The sequence below is a fragment of the Carcharodon carcharias genome, chromosome 17, assembly GCF_017639515.1.
Source record: "Carcharodon carcharias isolate sCarCar2 chromosome 17, sCarCar2.pri, whole genome shotgun sequence".
Taxonomy (NCBI): Eukaryota; Metazoa; Chordata; class Chondrichthyes; order Lamniformes; family Lamnidae; genus Carcharodon; species Carcharodon carcharias.
The window spans coordinates 86128214-86153508 of NC_054483.1; the positions used below are offsets into that span (position 1 = coordinate 86128214).

At 39.6% G+C, this 25295-nt stretch overlaps 1 protein-coding gene and 1 pseudogene across 2 annotated transcripts in view; one reads left to right on the forward strand and one right to left on the reverse strand.

The window, feature by feature from the left end:
* Window positions 1-1997: 1997 nt before the first annotated feature.
* The window catches only part of mgmt (O-6-methylguanine-DNA methyltransferase), a 476635-nt gene continuing 453337 nt past the window's right edge, over window positions 1998-25295 (forward strand). The window contains exon 1 of one of the 2 annotated variants that reach the window (XM_041209841.1): window positions 1998-2261. The gene's annotated coding sequence lies outside the window, so the exon portion shown is untranslated. The remainder of the gene's footprint in view (window positions 2262-25295) is intronic. The other variant, XM_041209840.1, reaches the window with a different exon arrangement.
* Window positions 23039-24660, reverse strand: LOC121289673 (annotated as a pseudogene).

Genomic DNA, 25295 nt, shown 5'->3' on the forward strand with positions numbered 1-25295 from the left:
AACTTAGCTTTATTTTTTATGCTGTTGTAAGTAGTTAGTAGAACTTGGTTGTTCTGCAATGTTGACTTAGAATTATAGAATGCTACAGCACAGAAGGAGACTATTTGGCCCTTGTACCTATGCCAGTTCTTTGACAGAACAATTTAATTAGTCCCCCCGCTGCTCTTTCCCAACAGCCCTATATTTTTTTTCCCTCCAAATATTTTTCCGGTTATCTTTTGAATGTCACGATTGAATTTACTTCCATCACTCTTTCAGGCAGTGCATTACACATCACAAGTTGTTATTTGCCTTCCTTTTGTCACTTTTGGTCCTTTTGCCACTGGAAACAGTTTCTCCTATTTATTAAAGTCCTTCATGACTTTGGACGGCTTTATCAAATTTCCTCTTACCCTTTCCTGGTCTAAGGAGAACAACCCAAGCTTCTCCCTCATCTTTAGTACCATTCTAGGAAATCATTTCACATTCCCTCCAAGTTCTTGGGATCGTTCCTAAAGTGGGTTGCACAGAATTGAGCACAATACTCCAGCTGAGGCCTGATTAATGTTCTATAAAATTTTACCATAAACTCCTTAATTTTGTACTCATTCCTCTATCAATGAAGCCAAGAATCCCAAATGTTTTTATACTTGCCTTCTTAGCTTGTCCTACCATCCTCAAAGATTTGTGTAATATCCCTCAGTAACTCTTTAAAATTGTACCAATAGTTCATATTGTCTCTCCTCATTCTTCCTACAAGATGCCTCATTTCATACTTCTCTGTAGTAAGTTTCTTTTTTTACTCTTCATGGGATATCATTCATGGGTGTCACTGATAAAGCCAGCATTTATTGTCCATCATTAATTGTCCTTAAAGAGGTCATGGTTACATTCTTGAAATGCTGCAATCTTAGTGTTGAAGGTACTCCCAAAGTGTTGGTAGGAGGGGAGTTCCAGGATGCTGACCCAGGAACAATGACAGAACAGTGATAAATTTCCAAGTAGGGACGGTGAGAGAGGCTTGGAGGGAAACTTGTAGGTAGTGGTGTTCCAATGCATTTGCTGCCCCTTGTCCTTCTAGGTGGTAGAGGCCACAGGTTTGTAAGGTACTTTTGAAAAAACCTTGGTGAGGTGTTGCCGTGCATCTTGCAGATGGAACGACCTGCAGCAGCGGTGTGGTGGATCAAATTAACATTTAAGGTAGGATGCTGATGAAGTGGGCTGTTTTCTCTTCAATTGTATAAAACTTCTTGATAGTTTTTGAAGCTGCACTCATCCAGGCAAGTAGAGGGTGTTCCATCACATTCCTGACTTGTGCTTTGTAGATAATGGTTTGGGGAGTCAGGTGGTGAGTCACTCACAGCATAATACTCAGCCTCTGGCCTGCCCTGCTAGCCACAGGATTTTTGTGGCTAGTCCAGCTAAGTTTCTGGTCAATAGTGATCTCCCAAGATGTTAATGGGGGAGTCAGTGATGGTGAATGTCAAGAGGAGGTGATTAGTCACTTGCTGGTTGGAGCTGGTCATTGCCTGGCACTCATTTCACTGGCCTATGTCTTCCTGAAATCTGTTGCTATCCTCCTCACAGTTTACTATATTTCTGAGTTTCATATCATCTGAAAACTTTGAAATTACATTCTGTATTCCCAAGTCCAAGTCATTAATATACTTTAAAAAGAGCAGTTGTTCTAATTCAGAGTCCCTGGGAAGCACCACTGTATATCTACCTCCAAGTCTGAAAAACAACCTTACACCACCAGTCTCTGCACTCTGTCCCTTAGCCAATGTTGTATTCATATTGCCATTGTCCATTTCATGCCGACCATATTTTGGTGAGAACTCAAAGTAAATATGGTCGGCATGACATTCAAAACACTTTATCATTACAGATACCAACATTGAGATTTTAATTATAATAAAAGCCCCACAGCCTTTCAGGAAACAAGGGCAAATGGGTAACACGTTGAAGCAAAAAAGTGCAAGCAAAAGTTAATGGGGGGATTAATCTGCGCAAACGCAACAGCTTATTTGCTTCTGACGGAAGTTCATGACCTGAGAGGTTAACAGTGTTTCTCTCTCGACAGTGCCTGAGCTGAGTTAATAGTTTCTGTTGGTTTGGTTGAAAGATTTTGCTCTGACTGTTTGTGTGCACACCTGAGAGGGAAGCTATATTAATCAGGAACTCAGAGGGGTGGGCGTGGCCAGGGCGGCTCTCAGTGGAAACTTCTCACTTTGTCTGCAGGACGCTGCCGAGGCTCCAAGTTCCCTGGAGGACTGCGTGCAGTAAGTCGCAGCTTCTCTCATCCGGAGACGTTTCTCTTTTTGGTTCGAGTCATGTAAAGTGTTTGCGTCTTGTTGCCTCCCACGTGACTGGAGATGCAGTCGCGCAAGCTCAGACTAGACACTTTGTATTCCTGAATGTATCCATATCAGTGGGCAGCGAGGCCGCGGGTAAAGCAGCTCAAACATTGCCCTGCCTCTCAGCTCGTTCCGCTGCTGCTAGAGCACTTTAATTGTGCGTGATAGACAAACGCTGCGCCCTCCTGTCACTGCACCGGTCCACGCTTTTAACACAGGCCTTTTTAGTAGCTACCTATTAACCTCTCAAACATTTACTCCTTTTGTAATGCTTTGATCAGAATTCTTTAAGTCGCACAATTGTGGCGCAATTAGTAGAAGCTTTCAAGCCGCTATTTTTTTCTCGGGCCCAAATTAAAGCACACTGCTCCTTTAAAGGAAAACAATACCGTAGAGAGAGAGAGACACTTGCACTCTTCTGAGTCTCAGAACATTATAAAAAGCCGTGCCACTGAATGATCCATAGTCTAAGGGCTTCTCTGTAGAGCTCTGCTGACTGACATTTCAATGCACAGGGTACACTTTGCTGACAGGAGGATCCTCGTGGAGTACATTCACTAGTCACCATGCAGTGCTGTAAACAGACTAATCTATGACTAGTGAACATACTCCAGGTGGATATCCTACCTGACATTACTGGCACTGGTCTGTTTCACTTCAGTGAAGCATTAGTCAGTTGGGTTTTATGGAGATATCCTTTGACTACCAATTATTATCCATTCTTAGAAGTATGTTAAAAGTGAAATGCTCTGGGATGTGTAAGAAGGTAAGTACTTTACATTAACAGTACTTATCCCTGTGGTACTGTTCTTTGATTTGAAGAGTTTGCAGCATATATGTATAGAAAACACAGTGTGAACAGCTTAATAGCATTCTCTGCCATGTACTGTTTGTTGCTTTATATTGGAAATAATGGTTGCATAAACAATCACTTGCAGTCAGTGGAATCCCAAGATTCTACTACAGTCAGTAAGTATTTCTGGAGAACTTTGTGATACTGTTTATATAAATCACTTTACAAAGTAGTGTTTACAATTATGCATCAATGTTCTCACATCACTTTTTCAGGATTAGTGAGTTATTGGTGTTACCAGGGCTTTGATTAAATTGTTTCTTATGTTACTTTTATTTTTCATTTTATCCCTTTTAAAAAGGTAAAAGGCAAAAGAACACAATATGTATCTGAAAAAGACATGTTAACAATAGCATTGTATCATATTATATCAAAGAACAAGAATTAGATGTAGCAGTTAGAATTGGCTTCTCCTTTTCACTTATATTTCCCCAAAACCACTGCTGAGGCATCACTGTCAATCCACAAACCTACAGTGACTCTTGTGAGCCTGCGTTATGGCCCTCGGCCTGCATTTAATCCAGTCCCACATTTCCATTCCTGATGTCACCCTCTGAATTTGAACAGTCGGTGTGTGGGTTGGAGCTGGACTACTTAGAAATACTCCACAAAGCATTAAGGTTATTCTAACAGACAATCAGACAATTATGTGCTGAATGGCCATAATAATGGAGAGGCCAGCAAAATCTCCCTCTTTGACCAAGCTTTTGGCCAGCTGTCCTAATATCTGTCTACATGACTTGGTCTCAAATTTTCTGCAGCAGTGCAGCTGTCTTAGGATGTGTTTACTGTGTTAAAGACACTGTAAAAATGCAAACTTTTCTTGTCGAGTAGGCCCTTCATTTCATTTGTCACTGACATAGGGTGATTGTCCTATAATGTTTTATGTAATTTTATGACTGAAATTAAGTACAAACTGCAGTGGGTAGCTGAGTGTACTGTTCACACAACAATGGTTGACTCTGTGGGATGCATAAGGTACGGGGGCTATAAAGTATGATTTTTTTCCCAAGGCATTTTTAGAATTGCAATTTTTTTGGGAGGGGCTAATTGCTTCATGGTATTTGTTTCACCCTCTCCAATTTGTCTTCTGTACCGTACTCTATTTTTCCAAAGGTCAGGTTTTTGACCAGGTTGCATAGACCAATGTCTCAAACATGGGCTCCCCAAAGCAACTAGCTGTATCAGCCTCTGATCCCAAACATGACGCACTTAAAATTTCAGTTTTCATATGATATTGAATGTTCCTGAAGGAGACTGAAAATGAACAGGCTGCTGGAAGGCATGGAAAATTATGAGGTTCATTGCTGCTCGAATATAACTCTTTGGTTTTGGATCACGTTCAGCCTCTTGGATTGAGATGATGTGTAGGACAGGCTGATAAGACTTTTTTTCATTTCTGATCTAGTTTCAAATTGTAGGTAATTAGTTTGGGGGGTGAAAGGGAAAATTGAGAATCCCGTTCACTAATTATGGCACATGTACTGTTGTTAAAATAAGTAAATGGAGCTGCCTAATGATGGGTTTGTGAGAATTGCTGTTGAATAAATCAACATTTTGGAAAGTTTTCTAGATTATAGTGTAATTTCAGCAACACAATAATTGTCAAAAGCAAACTATTTTACAACTGAAATTCACAGCAGTGATCATTTAATCTTGCTCCATTATGCAGTACATTTTTAGCTCTATCTTCAAAATTTAAGTGACTTAAATGTTACGCCTGTTTGAAATTCTCTCCGCCTGTTTCAGATCAGTTTTCATTCAACTATTCATGTTTATTTTTCCCCATAATTCTTGTGCTATTTCATCTATTTTCGTTGTGCCCATTTATTTACAGAATGTCTCTGAATGTTTGCCCTCAACCAAGGTGAAAGAAGTCAGTGCACAGGAATGGAATATTTCCAATTTTGGCAACCTGTGTCAGCATTACGGCACTGAAGCTGTGAATAGCACATGCCTGATGCAGATCGAAGTTCTTTGTTTGCTGTCCTAGCAACTTAGTTGAACCATGAACAGATAGGAACATTCGTAACTGAACCCATGTGACATTTCCCATTTCAGTTTACGATTTGTCTCGTAGCCTCACATCAAGAAATTCTGTACAAAATTTTGCATAGTTTTGTAGATTAATGTCAATTAAAACCTGAGTTTGGAATGCCCACAACTCAATTTACTGATACTATGTATCAGTTGCGAATGGAGGGAATTTTCACCTTATCAGTCTAAGCTTACAAAGATTAGTAGCTTTGTGCTTTTACTGATATTGTTACAATTATGAGGTTTATCAGATTGTTTTTGGAAATTTAATGTAAAATGAAGGGGGTCATGTGACCTATTCTGAAGTCTGCCTAGGTAGTTTGGTTGTTAGAGATCAAAGGAAGGCTTAGATTGTTTTACTGGGAAGAAGGTGCTTGAAGACAATGGCAGCAGCCTGTATAATAGCAGTGGAGACTGAGAGTCCCCAACATCCTAGAAAAGTGTTGAGAATGACTGGTTGTAAACAGTGCTGAAAATGACTGGTTGCTTTCAACTGTCTATTTCGTTCCAAGGTGAAAGAGAGTTGGACTCTCAAGGATAGTTAATTAGCCTTTCTACCTACATACATCTACAGACCCATGTGATTCACATTGCCATGGGGAAGGGCAGAGGAAGCTATTGTAAAGGTAGGTTATAGGCTTTTCTAGAGCATCAATGAATGTCAGTGTTTTCAGTCTGTCTGGATCTGGGAAAGAAGGAGCAGCTGGAGGCCAAAAAAGTAGCTATGGTTCACCATGCAAGAACGTGGGTGGAAGCTCGTGCTCAGATTAAAAAGACCAAATTCATGGGGAGTTAAAATCAGGCTGGAAAAGTCGCCTAGCTTGGGTGAGAGGGAGAGTCTCCAGAAAAGAAAACCTTACTGTGAAAGACAGTTCTAAGAATGCAAGTTACCAGTTTGAGAAAAGAAAGGAACAAGAATAAACCATTGGAGTTAAGATCACGTTGCATTGATTCTGGGAAAACTGAATGTCTACGTAAAAGTCAGTGTAAAGTATACATATAAAGCATGTTTTCCCAGTTGGACTAAGAATATGAAGTTGGGTATTCCTCTCTGTGGTTTAAAGTATAAGTTGCCTACAAAGATAGTGTTTAGTTTCAGTGTGTTGAGTTATGTGTTGCAGTAAAAGATTCAAAATGTGAAATCTTGTTGTGTCACTCAGCTATTAACTGGAAGTTCAAATTTTTTTAAAAGCTTTTAGTCTCTGCAGTAAATAGTCTTAACAGTAAATAATTCCGTGGAAATCAGCAGTGCCCAAACACCTTGGGCAATTCTCCTTATGCAAGTTCAGGAAGTAGGTGTTTAAAGCTATTTTCCTGTGGGAAGCATGATCCTGTCCTTGCCAATAGGGGAACACAGGGAGCTTCAAGCAAAGGCATCTGATAGTGATCAGAAGCAGAAAACAAGGATGATAGTTTGATTCCCCAGACTAGGAAATATTTGTGGTATTTTAACTGCTCTGCTAGAAACTTAGACATAGATTGAATTAGGACTGTCCTTGGTCTGTATGGTTCATACAATAAGGAACAAGGTGTTGCATTTGCCCTGAGTAATGGGGAGCTTCATTTGTTTATATATACAGTAATGTCTGTATAAATCAGACTTGATATATTGAAAATTTCAATGTATCAGATCTTTTGGGCCTGTTATTTGGCTCGTGGTGTCAAGTTGTTGTGAATTAACTTATTGCTTAAAAAAAAAAGCTGAGCCTTATTTGGCTGTGCTATTTACCCATTCCTTACTTTATGGATACCTACATCAGCCATGCCAGGTCCGAAGTCTGTGTTCAAGGCATGCCACATTGAGTCATGCTATTTTTTTCATGGATACCACTGCAACGTTATCATTAGAGGCTAAAAGGCTGTTAAATGCACGTGACTTACAATACACAATCTGATTAAATGTGTTCCAAAATTGCTGTGAGAAATAGGAACAAGAGAAAATTGACGAAAGGAAAAGTTGTGCAAATTAGAGCAATATTAGCTGTTTTGAGGAGGTTCATACACTAAGGGAAAATGTATTTATTCAGAGGTATGGCACATCTTCAAACAGGATTTCATTGTGGCTGAAAAAGATAGGATGCAAAATTGATGGTAAAGTTCAGGAAAATCAATGAAGAACAATTAGTTTTTCTGGTGACTGGGAGAAACATTGATGAAGTGGTTTACTCAAATGAGAGCAAAGAATCCCGCCAATGATGATTCTTTGAGGAAAATGCAAGACAGTTAGTCAGGCAACTTGGATTTGTTGACGACAAGTTGAGAGTCACACTGGCTGTACAATTTCAGATTGTTACATCGAGTAATATTTCAAATGATCAGTGGACCTCAAATCTATTACGTTAGAAATTAGATTAATTCTTATAATGGAATGAGATGACTGAGCGTGCAGTGAGAAACCATTGCCATCACTATGGCTTCGCAAATGAAGCAACTACTGAAGAGACTGTTGTGTTTGAGAAAATCAATAAGCCTGCAGATGAAAAATGTAAACTACAATATGACTGACAATACATAAAGATGTATTTATTTTTCTCTTCATTCCTGGGATGTCAGCGTCACCGGCAAAGCCAGCAATTATTGCCCATCCTTAATTGCCTTTGAGGAAGGTATGGTGAGCCACCTTCTTGAATAACTGCAAGTCCATGTACTGTAGTTGCATCCACAGTGCTGTTAGGAAAGGAATTACTTTTTAATTTGCAATATATCTCCAAGTCAAGATGGTGTGCGGCTTGGAGAACTTGCAGGTGGTGGTGTTCCCATGCATCTATTGCACTTGACTCAGATGTTAGAAGTCACTGGTTTGGAAAATGCTGCTGAAGAAGACTTGGTGAGATGCTGCAATGCATCTTGTATGTGGTACACACTTTGCCATCATGCACTGCTGGCAGAGGAAGCGGATATTTAAGGTGTGCCGATCGAGCAGAGTGCTTTTTCCTGGATGGTTTTGAGCTTCTTGAGTTTTTTAAAATTCATTTATGGGATGTGGGCATGCTGGCTAGGCCAGCATTTATTGCCCATCCCTAACTGCCCTTGAGAAGGTGGTGGTGAGCTGCAGCCTTGAACCACTGCAGTGCCAGTGGTGTAGGTGCACCCACAGTGCTTTTAGAGAGATAGTTCCAAGATTTTGACCCGGTGACAGTGAAGGATCAGCGATATATTTCCAAGTCAGGATGGTGAGTGGCTTTGAGGGGAACTTCCAGGTGGTGATGTTCCCATGTATCTTCTGCCCTTGTCCTTCTAGATGGTAGTGGCCATGGGTTTGGAAGGTGCTGCCTAGGGAGCCTTGGTGAATGTTGTTGAAGTTGTACTGGTCTAGGCAAATGAGGAGTATTCCATCACGCTTCTGATTTGTAGATGGTGGACAGGCTTTGGGGAGTCAGGAGTTAGTCGTTGCAGAGTTCCCAGCCTCTGACCTGCTCTTACATTCACAGTAGTTATGTGGCTGGTGCAGTTAAGCTTCTGGTCAATAGTGGCTCCCAGTATGTTGATGGTGGTGGGGTGGATTCACTGAAAGTGATGTTGTTCAATGTTAGGGGGAGGCTCTTGGATGCTCTCTTGTTGGAACTGGTCATTGCCTGGCATTTGGGTGGCCTGCATGCTGCTTGCCACTTTTTGGTCCAAGCTTGAATGTTGTTGAAAGGGTGGTAGAGGCAGAAACCCTCATAACATTTAAGAAGTATTTGGATGTGCACTTGTGATGCCATGGCATACAAGGCTATGGGCCTAGTGCTGGAAAATGGGATTAGAATAGTTCGGTACTTGTTTGACTGGTGCAGACTTGACGGGTCGTTTTTCTGTGCTGTAGACCTTTATGACTCTATGTAAACATGGCTGAAGTCTTAGAATGTAAAGGGTGAGGAAAATTTGCATTTAGGTAAATTGGGACAGTTTGAATTTCAATGAGATAGTAGGATGTTTACATTTTGCTGCATGCAGACACAGGTTGCTTCATTATTTGAGGAATTGCAAATGGAATTGAATACTGTGCAACATCAATGAAGATCCCCACTTCCAACCTTATGTTGGAGGGAAGATTATTGAAGCAGCTGAAGCTGGTTGGACCTTGGAGAGTGACCTGAGGAACTCCTGCTGCAATGTCTTGGGGCTGAGATGATTGACATACAACACCCACAAGCACCTTCTTTGCTAAAAATGTCACAACCTAGCAGAGAACTCTCCCCCAGATTCTCATTGGCTTCAATTTTATTTGGGCTTCTTGTTGCCACACTCAGTCAAATTCAGGTTTGAGGTTCTTGCAGCCTGTTCAGATGAAAGTGGGAGCTGCGGGGGAATGAACAAACTGACCATAGCACTATGTACAGGAAGCCATTCAAGTGGAGAGAGTTAATAGGAATGTAGTGCTAGTAGGGGATAGTTGGTCAGGGGATAGACACTTCTCTGTGGTGAAGAGCGAGAGACCAGAAGGCTGTGTTGCTTGGCTGGTGACAGGGTACGGGACATCTACTCAGGCCGAGAAACTTGCAGTGGGAAGGGGAGAATCCGGTTATCGTGGACGACGTAGGTACCAATGACAGGGATAGGACTAGGAAAAATGTTCTGCTTAGAGAGCGAGCAGCTTGGGTCTAAATTAAAAAGCAGAACCTCAAAAGTAATAATCTCTAGATTATTACCTGAGCCACAAGCAAATTAGTTTAGGGTAAATAAGATTAGAGAGCTAAATGTGTGGTCCAAAGTTTGGTGTGAGAGAAATGGGTTTTGATTACTAGGGCACTGGCATCAGGAGCCGTACCTGAGCCATGCTGGACCTGGTATTCTGGCGAGTCATACAACTAGGGTGGTAGACAGGGCTTTCAACAAACTGGAGGGGGTGAGGGATCATGTGAGGGAAGATATGATTAAGGGAGAGGCAAGGGAACAACAAGGGAAATGGCAATTAGATTGTGGTGGGAAGGAACAAAGTGTACAAACTTAAAGAGTATGCCAGCAGATAAGGCTAGAGATTGCGAAAATAATAAAAAGGCAGAATTAAAGGCTCTCTATCTGAATGCAGGCAACATTTGCAACAAAGTAGATGGATTAATGGCACAAATAGAAGTAAACAGATATGATTTAATTGCCATTACAGACACATGGCTGCAAGGTGACCAAAGCTGGGAACTGAATGTTCAAGGTTATTCAAAATTTAGGAAGGATAAACAAAAAGGAGGTGGGGTAGAGTTGTTAATAAAGGACGAGATCAGTGCATTAGTGAGAAAGGATCTTAGTTTGGAAGGTCAAGATGTAGATTCAGTTTGGGTGGAGCTAAGAAACAGCAAGAGGCAGCAAACATTGATAGGAGTTGTTATAAGCCATGAAATAGTAGTGGTAATGTAGGGCATGATATAAATCAGGAAATTAGAGGTGCATGTAGCAAGGGTAATACAGTAAATCATGATGGACTTCACTTAGAAAATAATGGTAGGATTGGGCAGAATCAACTTCGATTTATGAAAGGGAGATCATGTTTGATAAACCTGTTGGAGTTTTTAAGAGGATGTTATTGGCAGAATAGATGAAGGAATCCAGAAGGCATTTTCAGAAGGCTTTAGATAAAGGTCCCACACAAGAGGTTAGTAAGAAAAATTAGAGCACGTAAGAGTGAGGCCAATATACTGGCATGGATTGAGGATTGGTTATAGGCAGAAAATAATAGGAATAAATGAGTTATTTTCAGGTCAGCAGGTGTGACTAGTGGGGTATTGCAAGGATCAGTGCTTGGACTCCAGCTATTGACAATCAATATGAATGAATTTGGATGTGGGGACCAAATGTAATATTTCCAAGTTTACTGAAGACACAAAACTTAGTGGAAATGTGAGTTGTGAGGAGGATGAAAAAGGCTTCCAGAGGATTTAGATAGACTAAGAGAATGAGCAAGACTGAGACTGATAGATTTCTAGATATTAAAGGTGCCATGGGAATGGAGAAAGTGTGGGAAAATGGCATTGTATTAGAAGATCAGCCATAATCTAGTTGAATGATGGAGCAGGCTCGAAGGATCAAATGACCTACTCCTGCTCCTATTTTCCAATGCCCTATTTTGGACCAAGGCTTTAATGAGGTTAGGAGCCAAGTGGCCCTGGCAGAACACAATCTATATGTCAATGAGCAAGTAATTGGTGAGTAAGTGCTGCTTGATAGCACTGTCAGTGACACCTTCCATTACTTTACTGATGATTGACTAGACTGATGGGGCAGCAATTGGCTGCATTAGATTTGTCCTGCTTTTTGTGGACAGGTCATACCTGGGCAGTTTTCCACTTTGTCAGATTGATGCCAGTATTGTAACTGTATTGGAACATCTTGGCTGGGGCCTTGGGTCTGTTGTGGAGCACATGTCTTCAGTACTATTGCTGGGATGTAGCTAAGGCTCATAGCCTTTGCTGTATCCAGTGCCTTCAGCCAGTTCTTGACATCATGTGGAGTGAATTAAATTGGCTGAAAACTGGCATCTGTGATGGTGGGGACCACAGGAGGAGGCTGAGATGGATCATCCACATGACACTTCTGGCTGAAGATGGTTGCAAACACTTCAGCCTTATCTTTTGCACTGATGCCTGTGCTCTGCTATCATTGAGATTAGGGACATTCATGGAGCCTGCTGCTTTCATTAATTGTTTAATTGTGCAGCACCAACACAACCTGATGTAGCAGGACTGCAGAGCTTTGATCTGACCTATTGGTTGTGGGATCGCTTAGCATTGTCTATAGCATGCTGCATCTGCTATTTAGTGGGCGTGCATATGATGATGCCAAAACCTGTGCTGGAGTTACAGATCTAGAAGTCATATATACTATCATTGCACCAGGGCTTAAAAGTAAAGTTAGCAGGAAAAGGACAACAATATGCTTGAAATGATCAGCTACTCAAGTCAGGTGTTGGCAATGGTAATAGAATTGTTTGGATTTTCTGGAATATTTAGTGGTGGTGTTGTGCCACAGCACAGTACAGGCTATGCAAAAAGAAAAGAAAATGTGCCTGCCAGACAACATTAAAAAAAATTGACCTGGAGGTGTGCGTAGAATAATATTCAGAATAAGGTGTAATTGTTTAAATGCTAGTCACTATACAGTACATATTGCAAAATTTTTTATTAATGCCTTACATCATTGTTTAAATAAACCAGTTCATCTGTTGTATGTAACTTGAACATTTATGGCTCCAATTAGGTAACAAAACATTGCAAGTTTAAGAAGGTCCTGATAAAAACAAAAAACTGCGGATGCTGGAAATCCAAAACAAAAACAGAATTACCTGGAAAAACTCAGCATCGGCGGAGAAGAAAAGAGTTGACGTTTTGAGTCCTCATGACCCTTCTACAGAAGGTCCTGAGTTGTTTTATGAAGAGAAAGCATCAATAGAGCTATCCCAGGCCATTTTGAGGGAATAAGAGGTTCAAGTCACATTAAGGAGAAACTAGGAAAAATGGACAAAAGCACAGTCAAAATATGTGCAGATGGGGTTCTTAAGTATGAGGAGAGAGTTAAAGGAAGAAAAGACTTGTACTGATATAACGCTTTATCATGTCTCTCAGAAACTTGCCAAAGCACATCACATACAATGAGTTACTTTGGAAAGTGCATCCAAAATTGGAATGTAAAGAAAAGCAACAGTAGTTTTGTATACAAGATTCTTCCCATAATACTGAGCTGAATGACCAGTTAATCTGTTTTTAATAGTATGTTAAGGAAGGAATGTTGAGCAGGATACCAGTGATAGTATGGGGTCGATGATGGTGGAGCAGGTTGAAGACTGGGGCATGGAGGGGGAGAGTTTAGGGAGAGATAGTGATTGGCCGAAGGGAGGCCAAAGGCTTCCTTGAGGGGCGGGGGACCACCCTGCCTCATAATGGTCGACAAGGAGTACTATAAAAAGCCCGTAACCTTCTGGGGCCGGCAGCTTTATTTTGTTACAAGTTTCCTGAGACATGAGAAATCTGTGCTTCAGCCATTAAATTTAAAACGAGTTCCTACTAGCACTGAGAGCCTAATTTAAATAAGTTACTCAAGTGTCCTCCCTTTCTAAGAAGGGACACTTGCAAGCTACGCCATCTCCTGCTGTAGATATGGCAGCAGGTGCATACGTATTATTTAGGGTTGTGTTTCGTGTTTTTAAGTACTAACAGCGCCCCCTCCGCACCCACCCCCCCCGCCCCCCCAACCCCAACCCCAACTGACCACCTCCCATTTGTCGTAGCACGGAGAGGTGCAGTTAACATCAAGACCTAGATGTATTAATTTATTCCTTCATAAGATTTGGCAAGATAAATACAGATAAGTATTGGTTTCAGGTTGACTCCGGCTTATTGATTCATTAAAATCCAGATTCGCTTTAATACCATTTAACTGTATCATAAATGAATCAGTTTCGTTTTTCATTTACTTTCCTACCAGATGGCAATTCCAAATGTTGATCACTCAAGTGAACGTGTTCTTCTGTTAGCAACCCTGAATTTAAGTTCTGCCATGTGCCTCCTTGCTCTGACTTAGCTGACCTTGAATTACTGTTCCAGATTTGTATCTCCTTTCAGTTTTGTGCATTTAAGGCTAAAGAACCCCTGTTTCACAATTGAATCACCTTATGCAATGTAGCAACCCTGTGGTTGTTCTTGGTATCACATAGTGACTGCTTCTCTTGACTTGGACATCAAAACAATACTGTTGGCACTATACAATGAACTATACCACCATCTGAGTTATACTCTGTAGGTTTAGCAATATAATTCAACATGTTTCTTTTGTTAATGCTCAACTAGAATATACAAAGACTCGACTATATCTTATAATTTTTAATCCTTTCATAAAGTGCCATAATTTCTTCAATGCTCTACATTGTTCCCAACTAATCAAGAATGAGCTCATGGTGCAAATCAACAGTCCCACCCTTTTGAGAAACCTTTCCAAATGATATTCTCACTGTAGGGAAGGCTCAGCCCCCATGTCATAGGCAGTGTGCTCTAACCAAATAAGCTCTTTCAGTTGTTGCAGATTAATTATTATTTTTATTACACTAATGATGAAATGAATCACTGAACAAAATATTAAAGTTGTTGCTCAAAATTCAGTGAGACTGTTATTTTAACAGTGTAGTAAGTAGGCTTGACTCATGTCTTGCAGTATATAGTCAGAAAGAGACCTTAACAAACATTAAGCATGTTAAATAATTTCTATACAGCTGTTTCAAACATTTATATGCTCCTTTAACTTAATAAAATGTTTTAAGATTCGTTACATGAGTGTAATCATCCACCGAGTCAATACAGAGACATTAGGATAGGTAGTCAAATTGGTTGCTTTCAAGGAATATCTTGGAGAGGGAGGTGACATGGTGGAGAGGTTTAGGCAGGGAATTCCTAGACAGTTGAAGGATGCAGGGGATACACAAGAGGCCAGAGTTAGAGGAATGCAGAGTGCTTCAAGCTGTAGGGCTGGGGAAGGTTACTGAGATAAGGAGAGGTGAAGCCGTACAGGCAGTGGAACATGAATATGAGAATTTTAAAATCAAATCGTCATTGGACTGAGAGACAATGCAGGTCAACAGGCACAGGAGTAATGGGTGAATGTGAGTTAGATATTGAATGACAGAGCAGGCTCAACAGGCTGTTAGGATATGGGCAACACGGTTTTGGATAAGCTTAACTTCATGGAGAGTAGAACATGCAAGGCCCATCAGGAGAGCAGTGGAATAGTTCAGCATGGAGGCATGGGCAGAAAAAGGTGCTGTTACAGAAATGGAAGTATACAGTTTTTGTGATAGAGGTTGTGGAATTGAAACCTCAGCTGTCAAATTGGACAACGAGGTTATTAACGGTCTGGCCTCGCTTGTGGCAATGGCCAAAGAAGTGGATGGAATTGATGGCTAGGGAATGGGAGTTTATGGTGCAGGCCATAGACGATGACCTCAGTTTTCTGTTTCTTTGGAGGAAATTTTGGCTCCTCCAGGGTAGGATGTACAACATAATGGAGGGTTCAGAGAAATGGTGAGGTAGACCTGTTTCATCAACATACCTGTGGAAACTAATGTGGTTTTGGACAATGTCACCATGCGGCAGTATGTAGATGTGAAATAGGAGAGGGCCAAGGATATTGAGAACCAAGCATTTGAGAACCATGTGAATGTGTTTGTTATGCATTAGCAGGCCAAGCTTTATTTCTGTGGTATATATTTAGATGGTGTTCTGAAGCTATTCATGGAGAGGACGTGAGAACACAAAAGATAGGAACAGGAGTGGACCATGCAGCCTGTTGAGCCTGCTCTGTCATTCAGTATGATCATAGCTGATCTTGGACTTCATCTTTCTTGCCTGCCCCCCATATCCCTTGATTTCCTGAAAGACCAAAAATCTGTCTACCCCAGATGTAGTCAATGATGGAGCATCCACGATCCTCTGAATGAATTAAAAAAAAAGCCCAAAGATTCACAACCCTTTGTGTGAAGAAATTTCTCCTCATCTTAGTCCTAAATGATTGCCCCTTATCCTGAAACAGTGCCCCTGAGTTTTAAATTCCCTAACCAGCAGACAACAACCTCTGTGTCTACCCTGTCAAGCCCCTTCAGAACTTTGTACGCTTCAATGAGATAACCTCTCATTCTTCTGAGCTTCAGAGAATATGATCCCAATTTACTCAGATTCTCATTATACATCAGCCCTCTCATCCCAAGGACCAATCTAGTGATCCTTCACTATACTGCACAGTTAAATAAAATTCAAGTGTAGAGGCTAGTTCTATAAAATGGGCGCCAAAGCTATGGTCATCAAACATTTTTGCAATACTAACTTTTCAGTACCTTATCCATTTTCTGTTGCATTGATTGTAGCATGCCTTGATTTTGATAGTTGGCTTACTTACCTGAATAGTTAGTTGTGTGCCTAGTTTTGCAACATGGGCCCTCATCGCTGCAGCTAAAGTTTTATTAATCTATATTGCATCATTGGCTGAATTTTAATTTGTTTTTTAAATTGAGGAAGTGACAATATTTGTATTTCAAACTCTATAGCTTAACTGATTTAGTGTAAGTACCCTTTTCATTTTATTCCAGAGATGAAGCTTGCCTACATGCAGTCTGATTGTAAATGGCACTGTCCTCAGTTTTACAATGCTAGTTCTTGCCAGTTCGAGCTATTTAATTTTCATCTACCCAGCTAAATGTTTAAATATTGCTCTTGAGGGTCATTTAAACATTTGCATTGTGAATGTCCTGATGGGAAAAGATTGCCAGTAAAATATACTCGGAAAACTTAACCGTGTGGTTCTTTATGCTGATAATTGTATAAAATTATATTGCAAAATCCTAATGCCTGAATATGCATTTTTTTAAAAATCACATATTTAGCTTAAGTATTGTACTGCAAAATCAGAAAATCACAAGCTAAGGCAAGCACAAGCCATGTGAACAGCATTACTTGCTGCGAATTTTGGCAATCATTTCATTCTAACATGTGATTGACAGCCCTGCAGGGGTGGAACTTACTCCATATGATGTCCATGGCATTTCCCATCATTTACACGTTAAGAGCTGCAACCATCCGTTTAGGTTTCTTTTTGCTTCTTTAAATTGAACAACTTAAACAGCCAATAGTAGAGCTAGGAACGAACAGTGCTTGGAACAAAGGATGGTGCCATTTGTAGACAAAATATGCATTACATGATTTGATCCTTACCACAGAAATGAAATGTTTGCTAAACAAATTGACACTACCAACTTGTATTTTGGCCATTAAAGCTATTCTGAGCTAACTTTCATTTAATAAGTTTTAAAAATTAAATTCCTCATGTTACAATAATGGCACTTTATAAAATTTGCGTTAAAATAAAAATTTGCAATGCCAGTTAAAACTGATGATCTCTTGAAATATTTTGTTAGTTAACCAAAGTAGCCTGGATTTTCTGTATCAGTGAGTACTCAAGCATATTTTTGGGGCAACCGGAAATTTTATGCGACAGGGCCACTCCAGGCTGCTATTGGGAACTTGCTAACTTTTACTCATTATCTATGTACAGATGCATTTAACAAATTACAGGTGCATTGTTGCTAGAGCAAACTGTGCCATCCACTTCCTCATGTAATTGCAATGCTCTGTCATGCTATGTTTGGAGTGAGGTGGCTGTGTTGATATGAGCCTCATGGCTCTGAAGTTTCCTTGCCCTTTAAGGACCACTGGGTGCTGCTCAATCCATGGTACAAACAAGAACAGTGCGCTCAGCTCTCCCTATCTGTGCCTGAAAATTGCAAATGGGGTGCTGCAATCGGCATATGACTCCCCAGAATTATTGTCAGGTGGGCCTTTGTCATTCAAGGGTGACAGAGGTGCCTTTCCCCACAAAACCCATTCCACCCCCTATTTTCTGCTGTTGGTCTCCTTTTTTTAAAGGGAAATGGTCCCTTAGTTGCTGCTACAATCACTAACACTCCAATTGAATTCCACATTCTCACAATTTTCTGTGTAAAGCAGGTCCTATATCTTGTTCTAGACCGCTGAGCTATTGTAAACAGTCTAGTTAATTAACTCCATCAAATCCATTCATAACTTTTTCTATTTCTATCATATCAGTTAGTTCAGTCATAAATTCATCAATTTTTCACGTCTTTCTTTCTATTTGTATTTCCTCATACCAGGCACCAACTGTATATTGTGTGCTTGCTGAAGCCTTAATATCCTTCCTGTAGTGTGGAGCCTGATTCTGCACTCAACGCTCTTAACTAAGGGCTTATTAAGGTTTTATATTACCACTTGTATTTTAAAATCTGTACCTCCTGTGTTAAACCCCAGAATTTTTCAGGATTTTCAACGACCATATCAACTTGATGAAAAGAGTTGACGTTTCGAGTCCTCATGACCCTGTTCTGTTGAAGGGTCATGAGGACTCGAAACGTCAACTCTTTTCTTCTCCGCCGATGCTGCCAGACCTGCTGAGTTTTTCTAGGTAATTCTGTTTTTGTTTTGGATTTCCAGCGTCTGCAGTTTTTTGTTTTTATATCAACTTGATGTCCTACTTCTAATGTTCTGTGAACATACACCCCCAAATATCAGTGGTCTTCCATACTTCTGAACCGAGACTCATTCAGAGCATGATCATTACTTTTTTTTTTACCAAAATATATCACATTGTATTGACTGAACTTCATATTCACTTTTAATCTATTTCATCATCTCACCAATATTTCTGTAAAGCTTCCTGTATTTTCCCAAAGAATTAGCTATACCTGCTATTTTGGTATCATTTACAAATTTAACTAGGTGTATAACCAAATAATTGATGTACACAGTGAACAAAAGTAGCACCAGAACTAACTGTGAGGTAATAACTACCTGCTTTCAATCACTTTTAAAACTTGATCTTAACTCCTATTCAGTTTTCTTCTTTCTACAACAGCATCTTGAATTTGTATAGCACTTTTCTCTAAGGCGCTTCACAGAAACATTATTAAACAAAATTGAAGACTAGACAAATAGCCAAAGATTGTTCATAGAGCTTGGTTTTCAGGAACATCTTAAAGGAGGATAGAGAAGAAAAGAGAAGCAGAGAGGTATGCCCAGAGAATTTCAGGATTTAGGGCCTAGTCAGCTGAAGACACAACTGCCATTGGTGGAACAGTTAAGGTCGGATGGTCAAGAGGCAAACTAGATGAGCGGGGATACCTCGGAGGATGTGGGGCTGAAGGAGATTACACAGCTGGGGAGGAGCAAAGCCGTAGAGGGACTTGAGAATTTAAAGTCGAGCAATTGCTTGACCAGCAACCAATGTAGGTCAGTGAATAATGACACTGGTAGTGAGTTTTAGGTGACAAGATTACTGAGAGTAGAATGTGGGAGACTGGAGTCAGGAGTGTGTTAAAATAGTAAAGTCTAGAGGTATCAGAGGCATGGATGAGGATTTTGGCAGCCGATGAGCTAAGGTAGAAATGGAGTCCAGTGATGTTACGGAGGTGGGAATAAGCAGTTTTAGTGATGATGCGGGTATGTGATCGGAAGCTTATCTCAGGGTCAAATATGACATCAAAGTTGTGAACAGTTTGGCTCAGCCTTGGACAGCTGCCAGTAAGAGGGATTGTGTCAGTAACTTGTGAACAGGAGCAGGGACCAAAGACAAAGGCTTCAGTCTTCCCAGTGTTTAGTTGGGAGGAAATATCTGCTTATTAAGTTCTGGATGTCAGACAAGCAGTTAGATAATTTAGCAACAATGGAGGAGTCAAGAGAGATGGTGGTAAGGTAGGTTCAAAATTTACACCCTAGCACACTTTCAGCCCTGTGGAAACCCAAGCTTGTGTGTTTGAAAAAAAATAATTTTGTTGTGGGGGAGGGCAGGAACACAAAATGCACAAGATGGCAAAATTCAGACAGTGGCTTCAAATAGCATCTTATTGTTGCAATTATTGGACCAAAGCCAGCCTTGGTGGGGTGGGCGGTAGTGGGGGAAATAAGTTTATGTTGCACAAAACTTGCCCATGAATCTGTTAAACAATTCTTGAGTTACTTTGCTGCTGTAATTTTGGCATTGACAAATGGACAGGACCACCACTGCCTTTCCCCCTTCCCATGGGAATGGAACAGAAAGGGATAAAAATAGTTGGGGAACCTTGGCACCATAACTTTCATTTTGCTTGTTTAAGAAAACTAACATGTTTATGTCTCTTGTCCTCAGAAGTTCCACAGCCTCTCCACTTGTGAAATAAATATAGACCAATAGATGTCTGACACTGAATTAAATTTGTATTGAGTAGTTCCAATGACATCATAAAGAGTGAGTGAGAAACTTGAATGGTTTGTAAATAAAGTCGAAACCTGGGATTAAATTACTGCCTAAACTTAATAATAAGCTAATACTTTGTTACACTCTATAATGTACATGGAGTATTTTTACTTTACAAAATGTTTGTTTTAAACTTTTCTTAAAACGTGGACAGTCATGACATGTGAAAAGATTTCAGTGAACTGATTTTTAATAGCTGTATGCTAAATACAGGCCAGGCTCAGATCAAAATAAAGAAAATTGAAACTAAAATGCTGCTTTCTGTGCAGCCAATGGAATTACTTTGATGATGCCAACCTTAAAAAAAGTTGACGATTGTGATATGCTCTGTAAATTATGCATTTAAATTGCAAATATTTGTAATGCAGTTGTATTGCACTAACTCTTGTATTTATTGCTACTGCCTACTATAAAAATGTGATCTTTTAAAAAATATTAATTGCTAGAATTATTTATTATATTTTAAATGTACTGGAATAAAAAAATTGCTCTTTCACTTTTCTTTAAAGTTTTCACTAAAGCAAACCAAAGACATGTCGCTGAAGCTTTTCATTATGTACTCATCAGTACCAAGCAAGAATGTCAAACTTTAAACGATCACAACAGTTTATACTGCAAGCAAAAAAGGGATGCTGATTGGTTAGCAAGTTGATTCTAATTGGCCAAGGCATTACCATGGGGAAAGCAACTGGAAACTATTGGCTCCCCATCCTTCTGAGCAATTCAAAAAAGGTGCAAGGCAAGGCTTGAACATATTCCTTTAATTTACAGCGAATGGGTCCCTGCGTACGAATGTGTCACTTCTAGAAAGTAAATGAGCCACTTAAGAGTCTGACTGATTATCTTGACTTGGCTGTTAATGTAGCCATTGACGCTCTCAGGATTGTCCAGCAAATGCTGCCCAATCACAGAATCACAGCTAACAGTGGACATTTTGTTCTGAATTTTGCAAGCACGGGATGGTTGAATATGAGCAGCTGGAGGAATTGTCTTCACACTTGGCATCAGTACTGATGTGTTGCCAGGAAGGTAAGCTGCATGTTACAACAATTGGCTTATTGAATCAAACAACATGTTCCTCCAGCTGTTCATGATAGGCAGAGTGCAGACCATACTCAACCATCCAGCACTTGCAAAACTCAAAACAAAAAGTCTACTGTTAGATGTGATTCTGTATTTTGGCAGCTCTTACTGAACAATCCTGAGTGCACTAAAAGCTACACTAATAGACCATTCAAGATATTGATGCGCTTGTAACCTGTCTCATTTATGCTTATTAGAAGCAACAGACATTCAGATGCAAGGACACATTCCCTGCAAATGAAAGGAATATGCTCAAGCCTTGCACCTTTTTCTCATATTACCCGGGAAGCATGGGGAGCCAATAGTTCCCTGTTGCTTTCTCCATGGTTAAGCTTTGGCCAGAGTCGACCTGCCAACCAATCATCACCCCTTTTCTTCTGTAGTAAAATTATTGTGATTATTTAAAATTTGGCATTTCTGTTCTGCACTCATCAGGACAAACACAAAAAGCTCCAGCAAAATGTCTCTCTTTTTCCGCAACAGTCAAGTCCTCTACTACCAATTGATGTTAGTGGAAAGTAGTGTAATAATTTCTGTGGATGTCTGAAATGCATATTAAAATCTGAACAAAAGTTAATAAGAGGTAGTGTTGGTACATACTCTTTAATATTCAATGAAAACATAAAACTAATAGGCCAGTATTTTAAAAACCGTGGAATTTAAATTCCACTAAAGTTGGGCATTTTATAGTTGTTTACTGAGAGTAACAACAGTAGCAATAAATAAAAATAAAAATACCTGGAAAAACTCAGCAGGTCTGGCAGCTTCCAGGTATTTTTATTTTTATTTTTGTTTTGGATTTCCAGCATCCGCAGTTTTTTGCTTTTATCTTAGCAATAAATAAAATATTATTGTCCACAGATGAAGGTGGTAAAATGTGAAATTATCTGCCAAAACCTTTATTGCAGCATAATCTATGTGTACTTTATACAGGAATTGGATTGGTACTTGAAAAACGGGAAAACTGCACAATATAGGGAATGAGCAGGTAAATGGGATTAGACTAGGTAGTTAATGTGGAGGGAAGAAACTGTCGCTGACTTGAAGGGTCAAAAACCTACTCTGTGTGGCAACATTCTGTGATTCTCTTGAATATTTTGGGGTCCAAATCACGCAAGGAGTCAAGTGGCCAAGAGCCTACTGCTACTTTACGCAAGTACCTGCTATTTCTTTTCATGCACCCTGTAAGTTAGTATTAGCTGGATGTTTGACCACAGATTGCATCACAGTCAAAGCAGATCCGCTTCTGATCCAAGAACCATGTCTGTCATTTCCAGTTGAAGCCACTCGAGCAATCAGAAACAGGATCCCAGGCCAGTAATTTTCCCCTTCCTAATTAACAAGCTTTTGAGGCAAATTAAAAGGGACCAGATAATTCAGATTGAAGTTCGAAAGCTGATCTTTCATTTGCTCAGTTGCTAGATAAATTTGCTGGGGGAACTCATTTAAATAAAATCTAATTACTCCTATTCAGCAAAAATACTTAAAATTGTTGGATCTTTTCTGATCTTTATTTGAAGTGGAAATAATATCCCTGGTAATCATGTACTTCTTTACTTTATCACTACAAGTCTGTGCTCATTGTGTTTATTTGTGCCCTTTGCATTTTGAATGTTCCACAATGAAAGAAGAAAGAGCCATAAAAGTGGCATTTAAGTCATTCATGTTTTATATCCCGAATATGGTGGTGACATTTGTTAATTTAATTTTAAGGGCTTTTACTCAAATGTTAACTTATACACCAAATTATATAGCATCACTGTGGGCTGGACTTCACAGTAAGAGCAGTGGTGAGGCTTTCAGTGTTGTTATTATTGGAAAAGCCAATTGGTGAAGAATAGCACTACCTTTACTCGGTCTTACATTTATTTACACAGTGAAACATGACAAGCATATACCTCCTAACTCAGTCACACCATAGTTTCCATAAGCGTCTCTTTTTTTTTAAAATTTAATATCTTCTGTGGCAGGGCATTTATGTTTTTACAGCAAATTTGCGCATGGGGTACAGATGCTCTTTCCTTCGCTGTTTCTTGGTCTTCAAACTCTCCTCATGTTTGTTTAGTTGACGAGGCACGGCACAGGTCTTCTTGGGTCACAAATGCAAAGGCTTGTACTTCTTGCCCTTGTAGAATTTTCTCAAGTTCTCTTTTTGTGTCTGATTGATGACAGTCAGGACTCTTGCAATGGACTTGCACACAACACAAATTTTGGATAGCTTGGATGCAGCTCCTCCAGTCACCTTAGCAACACGAAGCTGGGAGAGTTCAACCTTGAGGTCATCCAGCTGTTTCAGTAGCTCCTTTTTCTTGCCACGCAGTTCACATGCCTTGTGTTCAAGTGAAATCCTAGTTAATGCCCACCACCTGCATACAATTAAACACAATTAATATACAGCCAATAATCAATGCTCACCGTTATTAAAGATTAAATCAGACAAGAACTTCTGGAAACGACAAGTGCAGTTATATGTAGAAATCAGGAGGTCGCTGTCCAAGTTGCTCTGCTTCTCCATAAGCTGCATCATAACAATATTTTGTTGAGACCCGGCATTGAAATACATGGATCAGTGTGAAGCTGTTATACTTGCATGATATATACTCACTAAGCTTGTCCAGTCCAGTGTAAATACATGTTTAACAGCCTGGTAAGTTACTGCCAAACAACATCTCTGGCATTTAAAATTAAGTTTCAAAGTGTGCAGATTTATTTCTTCAGGTTTCAATTAATTTAATTTAAAAAAAGGTTTGTTTTGCTTTTTTTCCCTCTTGTCAATCTCTTAATTCCGTCTTTATTTCCCCCTCTTTGGTTTCTTTATCTGATTTGACATTGAATTAAATAGTCAAATTTATACTTCTTGGTTCAGACTGTGCAGCTCATTATTGTTCAGAAGGTGCACGCTTTCTTGCCTTGTTCATACAAATCCCAGAATCTTTGTAGAGGACACTCTGTGCTTTCTAATTACACTAAGTTCCAGTACAAAGTCTCATAGTCTAAGCAAAAGCAACGTTAGGAACAGCTGGTGCCGTTCTTTCGCCGCTGAGCAAAATCTGGCCCTTTGTTTTGAGTCAAAATGCTTGTTTGGCTTGTTATAATGTAAATGAGCAATTTACTGAAGAAATAAAAACAAAGCGTATACCAAATCTCAAAATATTGAACGAAACCTGTGAATAAATGTAGATTTATTATGGCATCAATCTCATTTCAAAAGCATTGAAAGTTTTAGATCGATAGGGCAAAGGGAACTAATTGGCCAACTGATTGCAGTGTTTTGCCACAGAGTTGAAACATACACATGTTTGGAACAGTGCTATGAACTTTTGCAGTGACTGCTGTATTATGGTGTTACGAGTACTAAGAGATTCTCGATGGTGTGTTTTGGTTACACATATATAATACAAATGTTGAAGAACGTTAGTGTTATATAGTTTTTATATCAACAAAACACTTCAGAATTTCAGCAAATTCTATCTGGTGTAGTTGTAAAATAAAACTATTTGTAGAAAAGTAAATGGCTGGATTGAAAAGAAAATATTGGACACTACCCGATTCTCATCAACTGAACTGTAATTCATCGTACCTCAAATCATAGTACATGCAGAGCATCAGACAATGAGTTGAAGGACCATTGTTAGAATATCTACTTTATATGCAGGTTGATTTTTATTGTAATCAATTTGCATTACCAATTTAGAGTAATCATTTGTAGTTTTTGTTTAGCAATAATAAAATGGCAACTGTCAAGTATGATAACAGGAAAGTGTTAAGGAGAACCAACATGGCTATACGTGAGAGAAGCTGGATCAGCACACCCTTCAAAAGTAAATCTCACCACTCTGCAACCGCACCCCCCCACCCCCCCCCCTCCACCGCATGCCATCGCCGCCACTGACACATATGACACTCAACTGAAAATATTACTTTTTATTTTTCTAATGAGTAATATGCACTAATTGTACAATTTTAAAGTAAAACCCCTGTAAAGTTGACTGAAATTACATGTTGCTAAGATTACATTATATGTTACGGTAACTGTAAATCCCCTAAACTTGCTGTTTTTAAATCAAATTGTGAGCATCAATTCCTGACAATTATCAAAAATTGTTTCTCAGCAATTGGTAATATAGCCTAGGAGGTCTGTTGTTAATTCCATAGTTGGAGTCACAGGGAATATGATTAACCTGCAGGTCATCTCTTAATGTAATTATTAATGATTGATTCTGTTTATCCTT